Genomic DNA, 15,000 nt, shown 5'->3' with positions numbered 1-15,000 from the left:
AGTTGTACCAAACTGCGTTATGATTCTAAAATAATTGAGTCATCAAAAAAAATTTGGCAGACATTCAAAAGAAAAAATACCCGATTAATTCGTAAATCCATTTTTTTTTTTAAATTTTGCATCGAACAACTATCTATAGCTATTTTTCTAGGTATCATTAATATTCCAAGAATTACTACACAACTTTTTTTTGAATCAACAAAAACAATTCTTGATAAATATATTTACAAGAATAAAGAAAATGGAGAAAACAAAAAAAATACTATTTATTTTATTTCGACTATAAAAAATTTAATATCCAATAAACAAAAGATGAGTTATGACTTATGCTCTTTATCACAAGCATATGTATTTTACAAATTATCACAAATAAAAGTTAGTAACTTTTCTAAATTAAAGGCTGTTCTTGAATATAACATATGCATAACATCCTTTTTTGTTAAGAATAAAATAAAGATTTTTTTTCAAGAACAAGGAATCTTTCATTATGAATTGAAAAATAAAACCATTTTTAATTCCGAAGTAAATCAATGGAAAAACTGGTTACGAAGTCATTATCAATACAATTTACCCCAGATTGCATGGGCTAGATTAGTAACCCAAAATTGGAAAAAGAAAAAAAAAAAAGATTCTCTAGTTCTAAACCCAAGTTTAACCAAAGAGGATTCATATGAAAAAAAGAAATTTGATAATTACAAAAAACAAAAGTTTTTTGAGGCCGACTCATTATTAAATCCAAAACATAATTTAAAAAAAGATTATATATATAATCTTTTTTGCTATAAATCTATTCATTCTACAGAAAAAAATTTTGACATGTCTATAGGGATTGCCTTAGATAATTGTTTAGTCTCTTCTTGTTTAGAAAAATATAATATTCGGGGTATGGGGAAAATTCGGTATAGAAAATATTTGGATTGGAGAATTCTTAACTTCGGGTTTACAAAAAAAGTAAATATTGCGCCCTGGGTTGATACTAAGAGTAAAAAAAAATATATTAATACTAAAGTTCAGAATTATCCAAAAATTGATAAAAAAAATAAGACGGATCTTTCTAATCAAAAAAGAAACTTTTTGGATTGGATGGGAATGAATGAAGAAATATTAAATCGTCGTATAACAAATTTTGAAATTTTTTTCTTTCCGGAATTTTTCTTATTTTCTAGTACATATAAAATGAAACCGTGGGTCATACCAATCAAATTACTTCTTTTAAATTTTAATGAAAACTTAAATGTTAATAAAAAGATCACTCGTAATAAAAAGATCACTCGAAAGAAAAAAGGTTTTATACCATCAAATAAAAAAAAATCCCCGCGAGTTTATAATCTGAATAAGGAAGAAAAAGAATCGGCCGGTGAATTAGAGCTTGAATCAGATAAAGAAAAAAAAAGAAATCCCGAATCAGCTCTATTAAACCAAGAAAAAAATATTGAAGAAAATTTTGCAGAATCAACGATAAAAAAACGTAAAAATAAAAAACAATATAAAAGCAATACAGAAGCGGAACTTGATTTATTTCTCACAAGATATTCGCGTTTTCAATTGCGATGGAATGGTTTTTTTAATCAAAAAATTCTCAATAATGTAAAAGTATACTGTCTCTTGGTTAGACTAAACAATCCAAACGAAATAGCGATATCGTCTATTGAAAGAGGAGAGATGCGCCTAGACATTCTAATGATGGAGAAAAATTTCACTTTTGCAAAATTAATGAAAAAAGGAATATTGATTATTGAACCTGTCCGTTTGTCTGTACAAAACGACGGACAACTTATTATATACAGAACCATAGGTATTTCATTGGTTCATAAAAAAAAACAAAAAATAAGTAAAAGATACAAAAAAAAAAGCTATATTGATAAAAAAAAAATTGAAAAATCCATTACAAAATATCAAAACAAAACTGTAAATAGAAAAAACACTAATTATGATTTCTTTGTCCCTGAAAAAATTCTATCCCCTAAACGACGTAGAGAATTTCGAATTCTAATTTGTTTCAACTTAAAAAAAAAAACTGCGAGGGATAGAAATTCAAGATTTAATAAGAATATTCAAAACTTGACCACAGTTTTGCATAACAAGAAAGATCTTGATAAGGATAAAAAAAACCTAATTAATTTAAAATCCTTTCTTTGGCCCAATTTTAGATTAGAAGATTTAGCTTGTATGAATCGCTATTGGTTTAATACTACTAACGGAAATCGTTTCAGTATGATAAGAATACGCATGTATACGCGATTTCCGATTCATTAATGATAGAGACTTTTTACTATATATAATAAGTTACGGTATCTAAAAACAACTATATGCACAAATTAGGAGGGATTTTTTTAAATTCCATCTTTATACATGAGATTAATTTAATTAATCACATAGATACCAATTAGAGCGGATCCATAAAAAAATTAATAGAATCCTCCTTTTTGAGATCTAAATTTATATTTTTTTATAATTATAAGATAAAATGAAGAATTAAGAAGTTGATAATTAAATTCAGATCCTTGTACAAAAAAACTACCATTATTATTACTGATCAGTAAAATTCATATCTTTCAATTCATATTAAAAGGGGAAGGATTTCTTTTTATGATAAAAAATACATTCATTTCATTTGAAGAACAAAAAGAAGAAAGCAGGGGATCCGTTGAATTTCAAGTATTTAGTTTCACTAATAAGATACGAAGACTTACTGCACATTTGGAATTGCACAGAAAAGATTATTTATCTCAGAGGGGTCTACGAAAAATTCTGGGAAAACGTCAACGACTGCTGGCTTATTTGTCAAAAAAAAATAGAGTACGTTATAAAGAATTAATTAATCAGTTGAATATTCGGGAATTAAAAACTCGTTAAATTCCAAAATTGTGAATTAGTGAATTTTTTAGATCTTCAATTTTTTGAAAAACTTCTTTATTCAGCAATCTAATTCATGCCAGAACGAATCAAGGAAAAACTTATGAAGAGACCAGTTACAGGAAAAGATCTTATGATAGTCAATATGGGACCTCACCACCCATCCATGCATGGTGTTCTTCGCTTAATTGTTACTCTAGATGGTGAGGATGTTGTTGACTGTGAACCCATATTAGGTTATTTACACAGAGGAATGGAAAAAATTGCAGAAAACCGAGCAATTATACAATATTTACCTTATGTAACGCGATGGGATTATTTAGCTACTATGTTTACAGAAGCAATAACAGTAAATGGACCAGAACAATTGGGAAATATTCAAGTTCCTAAAAGGGCCAGCTATATCAGAGTAATTATGCTGGAATTGAGTCGTATAGCTTCTCATCTGTTATGGCTCGGCCCTTTTATGGCAGATATTGGTGCACAGACTCCCTTTTTCTATATTTTCAGAGAACGAGAATTTGTATATGATCTATTCGAAGCTGCCACCGGTATGAGAATGATGCATAATTTTTTTCGTATTGGAGGAATAGCGGCCGATTTACCTTATGGTTGGATAGATAAATGCTTGGATTTTTGTGATTATTTTTTAACAGAGGTTGTTGAATATCAAAAACTCATTACACGAAATCCTATTTTTTTAGAACGGGTTGAAGGGGTTGGGATTGTTGGTGGGGAAGAAGCAATAAATTGGGGTTTATCCGGACCAATGCTACGCGCATCCGGAATACCATGGGATCTTCGTAAAGTTGATCGTTATGAGTCTTACGATGAATTTGAATGGGAAATTCAGTGGCAAAAACAAGGAGATTCATTAGCTCGTTATTTAGTACGACTTAGCGAAATGACAGAATCCATAAAAATTATTCAACAGGCTCTGGAAGGACTTCCAGGGGGTCCCTATGAAAATTTAGAAAGCAGGGGCTTTGATAGAAAAAGGAATCCAGAATGGAATGATTTTGAATATCGATTCATTAGTAAAAAACCTTCTCCTACTTTTGAATTATCGAAACAAGAACTTTATGTAAGAGTTGAAGCTCCAAAAGGGGAGTTGGGAATTTTTCTCATAGGAGATCAAAGCGGTTTTCCTTGGAGATGGAAAATCCGACCACCGGGTTTTATTAATTTGCAAATTCTTCCTGAACTAGTTAAAAGAATGAAATTGGCTGATATTATGACGATACTCGGTAGCATAGATATAATTATGGGAGAAGTTGATCGTTAAAATGATAATTTATGCAACAACAGTCCAAACTATAAATTCTTTTGTTAAATTGGAATCTTTAAAAGAGGTCTATGGACTCATATGGATATTTGTCCCTATATTTTCTCTTATATTGGGAATCATAACAGGTGTACTAGTAATTGTGTGGTTAGAAAGAGAAATATCTGCAGGGATACAACAACGTATTGGACCTGAATACGCAGGCCCGTTGGGAATTCTTCAAGCTCTAGCCGATGGGACAAAACTACTTTTCAAAGAAAATCTTCGTCCATCTAGAGGAAATACTCCTTTATTTAGTATTGGACCATCTATAGCAGTTATCTCAATTTTACTAAGTTACTCAGTAATTCCCTTTAGTAATCACCTTGTTTTAGCGGATCTCAATATCGGTATTTTTTTATGGATTGCCATCTCAAGTATTGCTCCTATTGGACTTCTTATGTCAGGATATGGATCAAATAATAAATATTCTTTTTTAGGTGGTCTGCGAGCTGCTGCCCAATCGATTAGTTATGAAATACCATTAACTCTATGTGTTTTATCAATATCTCTACGTGCGATTCGTTGAAACATAAACGTTTATTTTTACTATTCCGTTTCTTTATTTTTACTATTCCGTTTCTTCTAGACGAATAAGTTAAACAACGGAATAGATATATTTATCTTTCGAATTAATAAAAGGAATTTGATAGTTATATATGAGTGAAAAAAAACTGCTCAGAAATTTGCCGTAAAAAGAAAAATTGAGTCTCATTTCCTATGTACAAAGGTTAAACGAAAATAAACATAAGTGTAAGAATCACTTTACCCCAAGGTTGGTTGATTAGTCATCCTGGCTTGAAGCGGGTTAAATATATTAACCGGACACGACGTTTTCACTATCAGTTATATAGATTAACATACATATATTACAAAGTGAGCGGCAATTAGGTAAAAGTTAGTGGATGGTTAGAAACACCAAAATACACAAAGAATTTGTAATAGAGATTAACCAAATTGAAAAGGATATTTATGCATAACATAAGATAAAAAAAAAAGAAGGTTAATTGGGGCTTGAAATTAGTAGAAATGATCAGACAGTACTCCCCAAGATTCCGATTCAGAGTAGGCTCCTATCCACCGACAAATGTAATGACTATCAGAAACGAAATAATCCTTTATTTTTTATAAGTCCACCAACTTTTTTCTAAAAAAGAAAGAAGAATAGGAACGAAACAAGGATATTTTTTTCATATATTTCGAAAATAAAATCGAATTTCTGTTATGAATAATAAACTACTAGGAGGTATAATTATTTTTCGTAATCGAAAACCACGATGGGCTGAAATACCTTTTTTTATTTTTACAAGGAGTATTTTATTAAAGAGTTAAGTTATTACTCAATAAATAGAAATTCAAATTTGTAAAGGATGAGATGAATTCCGAAGCGCTTTTTTGATTCTTAGAATTTGAGCAGACAGAATTCCATTGGTATAATTCGGGACCCCAGATATATTTAATCCGTTTTAGAACACATCATATCCATCTAAATGAGACTATAATCTGGTCCTTAGATTTATTTACGGCCCCCGAGGAGCCGTATGAGGCGAAGACCTCATGTACGGTTCTGTAATAGCGGTGAAAATAGTAATGTTATCGCCGACTAGGATTATCTAACAGTTTAAGTACAGTTGATATAGTTGAGGCACAATCAAAATATGGTTTTTGGGGATTGAATTTGTGGCGTCAACCTATAGGTTTTATCATTTTTCTAATTTCTTCCCTAGCAGAATGCGAGAGGTTACCGTTTGATTTACCAGAAGCGGAAGAAGAATTAATAGCAGGTTATCAAACTGAATATTCAGGTATCAAATTTGGTTTATTTTACGTTGCTTCTTATCTAAATCTATTAATTTCCTCATTATTTGTAACAGTTCTATACTTAGGCGGTTGGAATATTTCTATTCCGTATATATCTATTCTGGAACTATTTCAAAGGGATCAAATTTTTGGAACAACAATTGGTATCTTTATTACATTAGCTAAAACTTATTTGTTCTTGTTCATTTCTATCGCAACAAGATGGACTTTACCTAGGCTAAGAATGGATCAACTATTAAATCTTGGATGGAAATTTCTTTTACCTATTTCCCTTGGTAATCTATTATTAACAACTTCTTTCCAACTCTTTTCGCTCTAAATTGAAAACGAATCCAATATATTCATTATTTTTTTAAACAAGAGAAAGAAACAAAGATAAAATTATTCAGAGATAATTACAATATGCTTCCTATGATAACCGGGTTCATGAATTATGGTCAACAAACCCTACGAGCTGCAAGGTATATTGGTCAAGGTTTCATGATTACCTTATCCCACACAAATCGTTTACCTGTAACTATTCAATATCCCTATGAAAAATTAATAACATCAGAACGTTTCCGCGGTCGAATCCATTTTGAATTTGATAAATGCATTGCTTGTGAAGTATGTGTTCGAGTATGTCCTATAGATTTGCCTGTTGTTGATTGGAAATTGGAAACTAATATTCGAAAAAAACGATTGCTTAATTACAGTATTGATTTTGGAATTTGTATATTTTGTGGTAATTGTGTTGAGTATTGTCCAACAAATTGTTTGTCAATGACTGAAGAATATGAATTTTCCACTTATGATCGTCACGAATTGAATTATAATCAAATAGCTTTGGGTCGTTTACCAATGTCAGTAATTGACGATTACACTATTCGAACAATTTTGAATTCACCTCAAACAAAAAATGGGGTAAACCCTTTAATTTGATTAAAAAATGAATTCAAAATTGTTGAATTATATAAAGAATATAATTAAAAACTTGTATTATATTTATATACTAATATTAAGTATTAAGGCGCATTCTTTTAATATAATATATTCGTAATTACTTTCTTGAAATAGATAGTTTGAAAATACATTTTAGAATAAAAAAGAGAAACTGTCTAATAATTGTATCTACATCAATTCATATCCATTAGATTCTAATTTCACTCTATTAAAAACATATTAAAAAAAATTTCCTGGTTAAATTAATAAGGTCATGAAAAGGATTTCGATTTTTTTCTTATTTTAATAATATAATGGATTTGCCTGGACCAATACATGATTTTCTTTTAGTTTTTCTGGGATCCGGTCTTCTAGTAGGAGGTCTGGGAGTGGTATTACTTCCCAACCCAATATTTTCAGCCTTTTCCTTAGGATTTGTTCTTGTTTGTATATCTTTATTGTATATTCTATCAAATTCCCATTTTGTAGCTGCTGCACAACTCCTTATTTATGTGGGGGCCATAAATGTTTTAATCATATTTGCTGTGATGTTCATGAATGATTCAGAATATTCCACCGATTTCAATCTGTGGACCGTTGGGAATGGGATTACTTCGTTGGTTTGTACAACTATTCTTTTTTTATTAATGTCTACTATTCTCGATACGTCATGGTACGGGGTTATTTGGACTACAAAATTAAACCAGATTCTAGAGCAAGATTTAATAAGTAATAGTCAACAAATAGGAATTCATTTATCAACAGATTTTTTTCTGCCATTTGAACTCATTTCAATAATTCTTTTAGTTGCTTTGATAGGTGCAATTTCTGTGGCTCGTCAATAAAAAATAATTAGTAAAGACCAAAGAAAACTTTGTGTATGTTATGATTTTTTCCGTTCATTAAATTAAATTTGATTGAATACTATTTCATATTTTAAGAATCAATTTTTATATTTGATATATATTAAAAAAAATTTTTACCTAATATTGTTTTTATTCGTACTTTTTTGTTATATTCTAGTTGATGGAATCCGGTGAATTATTTTTCATATTGAAATGAATCAAAATTGATAAGGAGTTGCTGAATGATACTCGAACATGTACTTGTTTTGAGTGCCTATTTATTTTTGATTGGTCTTTATGGATTGATCACGAGTCGAAATATGGTTAGGGCTCTTATGTGTCTTGAACTTATACTCAATGCAGTTAATATGAATTTCGTAACATTTTCTGATTTTTTTGATAATTCCCAACTAAAAGGGGATATTTTCTGCATTTTTGTTATAGCAATTGCAGCCGCTGAAGCAGCTATTGGATTAGCTATAGTCTCGTCAATTTATCGTAACAGAAAATCAACTCGCATAAACCAATCGACCTTATTAAATAAGTAACATAAAAAAAATTAGAGATTGAAATTTTCATATATTATAGGTTATGACCTACTAGATTATATTTGTAAAAATTTAAGAAATCAAAGTATTTTAGCCCCATTTTTTATCAATTGAGCCAGAATTCATTACAAAAATTCTATTAAAGGAAATCATTGCTTCATCTAGTATTTTAATATATCATTCAGTTAGAAGTTTACTAGATTGAAAATTTATGACATTCAAAAAACTATCGATCCTATGTCACATTCAGTAAAAATTTATGATACCTGTATAGGATGTACTCAATGTGTCCGAGCATGCCCTACAGACATATTAGAAATGATACCTTGGGATGGATGTAAAGCTAAGCAAATAGCTTCCGCTCCAAGAACCGAGGACTGTGTTGGTTGTAAGAGATGTGAATCCGCCTGTCCAACGGATTTTTTGAGCGTTCGAGTTTATTTATGGCATGAAACAACTCGAAGTATGGGTCTAGCTTATTGATACGTTACCGAAAACCTCATTTGAATAAATTTGGAATACATTTTTTTTTTATTGACAAGTACTCGTACTCAAAAAAGTTAAATTATATTTTTTATTTATATATTTTTTTTGAGTACGCGTTCTTTGGACCTGGTGTATCTTGTCTTTACCACGAATGATTTTCCTTGGTTAACAATAATTGTTGTTTTTCCAATATCTGCTGGTTCATTAATGTTATTTCTCCCGCATAGGGGAAATAAAGTCAATAAATGGTATACTATATGCATTTGTATCTTAGAACTTCTTCTAACGACCTATGCTTTTTGTTATAATTTTAAAATGGACGATCCATTAATTCAACTGTCCGAAGATTATAAATGGATCAATTTTTTTGATTTTTACTGGAGAATGGGAATAGATGGACTTTCTATAGGAACGATTTTACTGACGGGATTTATTACTACTTTAGCCACTTTAGCGGCTTTTCCAGTTACTCGGGATTCCCGATTATTTCATTTCCTGATGTTAGCAATGTACAGCGGTCAAATAGGATCATTTTCTTCTCGGGATCTTCTACTTTTTTTCATCATGTGGGAATTAGAATTAATTCCCGTTTATCTACTTTTATCCATGTGGGGTGGAAAGAAACGTCTCTATTCAGCTACAAAATTTATTTTGTACACGGCAGGAAGTTCTATTTTTTTATTAATAGGAGTTTTAGGTATAAGTTTATATGGTTCGAACGAACCAACATTAAATTTAGAACTTTTAGCTAATCAATCCTATCCTGTTACACTCGAAATACTATTTTATATTGGATTTCTTATTGCTTTTGCCGTCAAATCACCGATTATCCCTTTACATACTTGGTTACCTGACACCCACGGCGAGGCACATTACAGTACCTGTATGCTTCTCGCTGGAATCTTATTAAAAATGGGAGCATATGGGTTGGTTCGAATCAATATGGAATTATTACCCCATGCTCATTCTATGTTTTCTCCTTGGTTGATGGTAGTCGGTACAATCCAAATAATTTATGCAGCTTCAACATCTCTTGGTCAACGTAATTTAAAAAAGAGAATAGCCTATTCTTCTGTATCTCATATGGGTTTTATAATTATAGGTATTAGTTCTATCACGGATCCTGGACTTAATGGAGCTATTTTACAAATAATTTCTCATGGGTTTATTGGCGCTGCACTTTTTTTCTTGGCAGGAACGAGTTATGATAGAATTAGGCTTGTTTATCTTGATCAAATGGGTGGAATGGCTATCTCCATTCCAAAAATATTTACAATGTTCACTATCTTATCGATGGCTTCCCTTGCATTGCCGGGCATGAGTGGTTTTATTGCAGAATTAATTGTTTTTTTTGGAATAATTACCAGCCAAAAATATTTCTTAATTTCCAAAATTTTAATTATTTTTGTAATGGCAATTGGGATTATATTAACTCCTATATATTTATTATCTATGTCACGCCAAATGTTCTATGGATACAAGTTAATTAATGTCAAAAACTTTTCTTTTTTTGATTCTGGACCCCGAGAGTTATTTCTTTCAATCTCTATTCTTCTGCCCATAATTGGTATTGGGATTTATCCTGATTTTGTGCTCTCATTAGCAAGTGACAAGGTCGAATCCATTTTATCTAATTATTTTTATGGATAGTTTTCAGGAAATTAAAAAAAGCATTAAAGTGAATTGTAATCAGAAGTCTTTGGTCTTTGTATTGTGAGAACCTTTTGAATCATTGTACTACTTGATTCAAAAGGTTCTTGATAATTTACTACTAAAACTAAATTAGATTTCTTAACTTATACGAAGTTAGAGTTAGATATAAATGCTATTTTTTTATTTAGATTTGGATTCCTTTTTGTTTGGTACTTTAATTCGATGTAAAGGAACCATAACTATGTAAACCTATTCCTAAAAGATTGACGCCAAAATAGCATATCCAAATTAAAAGAAAACCTATCGAAGCCACAAGGGCAGAATTTATACCCCTACCATTCCTATTCGTTTTAATATGTAAATAAATTGTGAATACAGTCCAAGTAATAAATGCCCAAGTTTCTTTTGGGTCCCAGTTCCAATATGAACCCCATGTCTCATTAGCCCAGACAGCTCCTGAAAGAATGCCGACGGTTAAAAAGATAAATCCAAGACTAATAATACGAAAACTCCAAAAATCTAATTGTTGAATCAGTTGATACCTATAATAATTTCTAGAAAAACTAAAATTAATGTTTTGTTGTAGTAAAATAGAATTTCTTTCATTTATGTAGTAAAGTACATCAAAAGAAAAAAATTCATTTAATAAAAATTTTTTTTTTATATTCTTTTTCCAAAAAGAAAAAGTAGGTCCGACTTTGCGAAATGTAATCACTAGAAGAGCTATTGATAATAATGATCCGCATAACAGAGCGCCATAGCCTAATATCATCATACTTACGTGCATCATTAACCACTGGGACTGGAGAGCTGGTACTAATATTGCAGACTGAGGCATTTTGTTTAAAAGACCTGAAGTAGCAAAACCCTGAATAAAAAAAGCACTTGGCGCAGTTATTGCGTTTAAGTGATTTTGTTGTTTTTTATTAAAATAGGAAACCATATGAATAAGTGAAAAAGCCCACGCAAGAAAAATTAATGATTCATATAAATTACTTAATGGAAAATGTCCGGAATAAATCCAACGAGTGAATAATAATCCTGTTATACCAAAAAACGTAATTATGATTCCTTTATCTGATGAATCAAAAAATCCTATGATTTCATCTAAATTAACTAAAAAAGTTAAAAAATAAATTGTCAGTACAACTGAAACGACCGAAAAAGATATATGAGTTAATATATGCTCTAAAATTGAAAAAATCATAAAAAATTTGTTAAAAATTAATAAATTAATAAATTAATACTAGGTTTTACCCGGTTTTATAAAAAAAGTCGGGTATTATTTTGATTATAAAACTTATAATATCTCTTTTAGAAGATCTTATGCCGCTACTCGGACTCGAACCGAGATGCTCTAGCACTGCTTCCTAAGAGCAGCGTGTCTACCAATTTCACCATAGCGGCAACTTGTTCAAAACAATATTAACAAGTTTTGATTCAATCGTCGAGATTCAAATTTAAATAAAGAAGCCAATTGATTCAAAAAGTTTTAATGGATTTAATCAATTAAAACTTTTTGAAATAGGTATTCGGGTTTTAATTCAATTAAGATATTTTTTTTATCTGAGTTATTTAAAATTATTTAAATTCACCTTTTGTCCTTTATATTTTTTCTAGAATACAATGAAAAATATAACTAAATTCAACTTTAACCCAAAGACAAAATTCGAAATGCTCTTTATCATTTTTTTTCATTTATATGATAACAAAATGCTTTTTCGAAAAATAAAAATTTCTTCAAAACCTTTAGACATTTTAAATAAAATTAGATTTTCCTAATTGCTCGAGAGAAATCAAAAAATTCTCAAAATATTTTTTATGTATCTTTTTATATTGTACAAACATAAGATTTTTTGATCACTTGATTTTTTGATCACTTAAAGTAATTAATTTAAAGATCTTTTATTTCCTCATTAAGAGGAAATAAAAGATCTTTTTTTTTTATTGTATCAAGATAGTGGTGGGGAAAATACGAATCCCCCTTCTAAAAAAAATGTGAACCTTTTTTTTTTCTTTTGGTTCCTATTTTTTTTATATGTATTTTCAAAAATTGGTTTTTTTTTTAGTTAGGCTAATTCTAATTATTATAGTTTTTTTATTTATTTTGCTGTACAAAAAAACTTTTTGAATTACCTGTAGAAAGTGATTTCCCTAACGAAAAAGCTTTCAACGCTGTCCAATATCCCTTCCTTTTCCAAATTTTTTTACGAATACGCTTTTTCGAGATAGAAGTACGTTTTTTTGGAACTGCCATTCAAAAATGAAAAAAAAATTTTCAGTGGTATAATTGGATGTCAAAGACATTTATTATTCTATTCTTTCGTACTCCATATCGAGTTATTTTTTTTTTATTATATATTATTTTCAAAACAAAAAAGACATTCAAAAGTTTCAAATCCAACTGTTTTTTTTTTTTACTTTTTTTTAACGTTTGAAATCCGTACGAGAAAACTCATTTAAGTAATCTATACTGATATATTATATTATCAAAAAATATATTATATTATCAAAAAAATTATAAGATTTCTTCACATCATATGTAAAAAAAAAAAGCTCGCTTAGTGTACTGGAAGACAATCACTAAATTCCATGATGCAAATCCATTCCTTAACAATCCTAAAAAATCAAACTCAAATAACTTTGTTTTAGGTAAAGTTTTTTTTATATAATTAATATTAAGTATTTTTTATCGTGTAAATCTTTGTTCTATTCTTAATATATGTATATAAATTATTGTAATACGGAATTAGAATTCACTTTTTCTGTATCTGCATAAAATAACAATAAAATTTTATTTATTTATATTTATTTATTTAGTAGTAATAAAAAAAAAAGACAAATAATTTTTTTTACAGTAACATAGTAATATTTTTAATCACTTCTAATTTTTTTTATTTGAATATATATTTCTTTTCAAAGATTTATGAAGGATTATTGGAAAACATTTCTATTTAGGTTTAAAATTGCGTACTTTTTTTATTGTCCCCTTTGAAAAAAAAAAATATATATATATACAAACCAGTGAATAAGAAATAATAAATTTAATAATAAAATAAAAAGGGTTTTTTATTTTATGGAACATACATATCAATATTCATGGATCATCCCTTTCATTCCACTTCCAGTACCTATTTTACTAGGAGTTGGACTTCTACTTTTTCCGACAGCAACAAAAAACCTTCGCCGCATCTGGACTTTTCTTAGTATTTTTTTGTTAAGTATAGTTATGATCTTTTCATTCTATCTATCTATTCAACAAATTTTTCTAAGTTGCATTCATCAAAATGTATGGTCTTGGACCATAAATAATGAATTTTCTTTTGAGTTCGGTTACTTTATCGATCCACTTACTTCTATTATGTCAATATTAATTACAACTGTTGGGATTTTGGTTCTGATTTATAGTGACAATTATATGTCGCATGATCAAGGATATCTGAGATTTTTTGCTTATATGGGTTTTTTTAATACTTCAATGTTAGGATTAGTTACTAGTTCTAATTTGATCCAAATTTATTTTTTTTGGGAATTAGTTGGAATGTGTTCGTATTTATTAATAGGTTTTTGGTTCACACGACCTATTGCAGCGAATGCTTGTCAAAAAGCTTTTGTAACTAATCGTGTAGGAGATTTTGGTTTATTATTAGGAATTTTAGGTCTTTATTGGATAACTGGCAGTTTTGAATTTCAGGATTTGTTCGAAATATTCAATAATTTAATTTTAAATAATAGAGTAAATCTCTTATTCCTTACTTTGTGTGCATTTCTATTATTTGTAGGTCCTATTGCTAAATCCGCACAATTTCCTCTTCATGTATGGTTACCTGATGCCATGGAGGGCCCTACTCCCATTTCGGCTCTTATACATGCTGCTACTATGGTAGCGGCGGGGATTTTTCTTGTAGCTCGGCTTCTTCCTCTTTTTATAGTTATCCCTTCTATAATGTATATAATATCTTTGATAGGTATAATAACAGTACTCTTAGGGGCCACGTTAGCTCTTGCTCAAAAAGACATTAAGCGAGGTTTAGCCTATTCTACAATGTCTCAACTGGGTTATATGATGTTAGCTCTAGGTATGGGGTCTTATCGATCTGCTTTATTTCATTTGATTACTCATGCTTATTCGAAAGCTTTGTTGTTTTTAGGATCTGGATCCATTATTCATTCAATGGAAGCTATAGTTGGATATTCTCCCGATAAAAGTCAGAATATGATTCTTATGGGTGGTTTGACAAAACATGTCCCGATTACAAAAACGGCCTTTTTAATAGGAACACTCTCTCTTTGTGGTATTCCCCCCCTTGCTTGTTTTTGGTCGAAAGATGAAATTCTTACTGACAGTTTGTTGTTTTCGCCAATTTTTGCAATAATAGCTTGTTCAACAGCGGGATTAACCGCATTTTATATGTTTCGGATTTATTTACTTACTTTCGAAGGACATTTAAACACTTATTTTCTAAATTACAGTGGAAAAAAAAGTAGCTCCTTCTATTCACTCTCTTTATGGGGTAAAGACGAAGAAAAAAAACTTAATAAAAAT

At 29.7% G+C, this 15,000-nt stretch overlaps 1 pseudogene across 1 annotated transcript; it reads left to right on the top strand.

The window, feature by feature from the left end:
- The first annotated feature begins 5,404 nt into the window (after positions 1-5,404).
- On the top strand, positions 5,405-8,326 carry LOC147926826 (NAD(P)H-quinone oxidoreductase subunit 1, chloroplastic pseudogene; annotated as a pseudogene). The gene is made up of 2 exons (XR_015581655.1): positions 5,405-5,426; positions 5,788-8,326. The product of XR_015581655.1 is annotated as an NAD(P)H-quinone oxidoreductase subunit 1, chloroplastic pseudogene (transcript).
- Positions 8,327-15,000: the final 6,674 nt, after the last annotated feature.

The sequence above is a fragment of the Camelina sativa genome, chromosome 15 (assembly GCF_030686135.1).
Source record: "Camelina sativa cultivar CO46 ecotype springtype chromosome 15, ASM3068613v1".
Classification (NCBI taxonomy): Eukaryota; Viridiplantae; Streptophyta; class Magnoliopsida; order Brassicales; family Brassicaceae; genus Camelina; species Camelina sativa.
This window is presented reverse-complemented; position numbering and strand designations above follow the sequence as displayed.